The sequence below is a fragment of the Arachis duranensis genome, chromosome 5 (assembly GCF_000817695.3).
Source record: "Arachis duranensis cultivar V14167 chromosome 5, aradu.V14167.gnm2.J7QH, whole genome shotgun sequence".
In the NCBI taxonomy this organism is placed as follows: Eukaryota; Viridiplantae; Streptophyta; class Magnoliopsida; order Fabales; family Fabaceae; genus Arachis; species Arachis duranensis.
In genome coordinates, this window is record NC_029776.3 from 62607586 (window position 1) to 62609670 (window position 2085).

Genomic DNA, 2085 nt, shown 5'->3' on the forward strand with positions numbered 1-2085 from the left:
GTTCCTCTTGGCCTAGGTAGAGTAATTAGTGACACTTGAGTTATCTAATTCCTTTGTTGATTGGTAATTGGAGAGATTGCTAATTAGTTTGGAGTGCACTAAAGCTAGTCTTTCCTTGGGAGTTGGCTAGGACTTGTGGCTCAAGTCAATTCATCCACTTGACTTTCCTTTATATAGTAAGGGTTAACTAAGTGGTAGCAATGAACAATTCTCATCACAATTGAGAAGGATAACTAGGATAGAACTTCTAGTTCTCATACCTTACCAAGAGCCTTTTATAGTTGTTAATTTATTTTCATTGCCATTTACTTTCATGTCTCTTATCCAAAACCCCAAAACAACTCAAACCAATAACAAGACACTTTATTACAATTCCTAGGGAGAACGACCCGAGGTTTGAATACTTCGGTTTATAAAATTAGGGGTTTGTTACTTGTGACAAACAATCTTTTGTATGAGAGGATTATTGTTGGTTTAGAAACTATACTTTCAACGAGAATTCATTTGTGAAATTCTATACCATCAAAAATCCATTCATCAAAATGGCGCCGTTGTCGGGGAATTGCAATGGTGTTGTGTTATTGGTTATTGTATATATCTGAATATTGTGCATATGCTTGCCTTTTTGTCTCTTTGTTAGTTTTTGTTAGTTCTCTTTGTTTCTCATTTGATTTTATTTTTCTTTTCTCTTGCTATCATGGATTCTCATTTTGGCTATGAGTGTGATTACAATTATGTTGTAGGTGATGAGAGTTACAATGAAGATGTGTATCAAGAATGGGATAACCAAAGGTGGGAGGAGCCATATGCATATGATCAATCTTCTTGGCAACAACCCCCACCAATGCACTATGAAGAAGAGCCATTCTATGATGCATACCAATCCAATGGCTATGGTGAATCTACTTGTGATTTTCAAGAACCACCACCATGTGCCTATGATCCATACCCTCAACATAATTCTCAACCATACTCACAAGCCTCTTCTTACCAACCACCTTCATATGACCCTAATCCATATCCATCACACCAACCAACTTTTGAGCCATATGAGCCATATATGGAACTACCACAACATCAACCCTTTCAAGAGCCAACTCCATACCATGACCAAGATGAACCACCTCCAATATATGAATATTTTCAACCACAAGATGAATACTACTTTCAACCACAACCTCACATGGAAGAATATTCATGTCCATCGATCCAAGACCCATATGATCCCTATCATGATATCCAAGCGGAACAAGAGTCAAGGGATCATCTCAAGGAAGCATTGGATCAATTTCAAGCAACCATGGAGTGTGTTGTGCAACAAGTGGAAAGAGTAGAGAACATTGAACCACCACAACTCTACCAAGAAGAACCACCTTCCTACTATGAACCCTTCCCCCAAAATAAGGAACCCTTCCACCCACCCCAACCTCTAATGGATGAAACCCTTGGTGTTCTTGTTCGAGGGCAAGAAGAGATGAAAAGGGATGTGCAAAATTTTATGGCCGCTTTGGATGCGGTAACAAATCAATTAGCCTCCCAATGCTTGAACACTCAAGGAACTCCCATGGCTACATGTGGAGAATCAATTAAAGAGCATAGCATGAAGGAGAGATTGGAAACTCCGGTGGGAAATGAAGGAAGTTGCTTTGTATTGGAACAATTGGAGAAAGCTTTAATTGTTGAAGACAAGGAAGAAGTGGTAGAAGACTTAGGAGATGCGGAGCCTCCATGGGAACATAGAGTTGAGGAAAACCCCTCCAAGATGATTGAAATTGATGCTAGGGAGGAAAGTGCACACCTTCCAAGGCATATTCCATATGAAGACTTGGATGGGATAGAGCAAGAATTGAAGTCCCATGGTGATGAAGATCAAGCATCAAGTCCTAGTGGTGGAGAATCCTTTGAACTTGAAGAACCTTCTCCCGGTGCATTTGAAAATGTTGTGGAGGTGAACTTCTTTCACCCTCCTAATTATAGTTTGATTAAGGGAAACGACTTAGATAGTATTGATGAACAAAGGATTGAATTAGAGAAATCTTGTGAAGAGGTGGAAGTCCTTAGAAATAGAAGGATGGGAGTGGAATA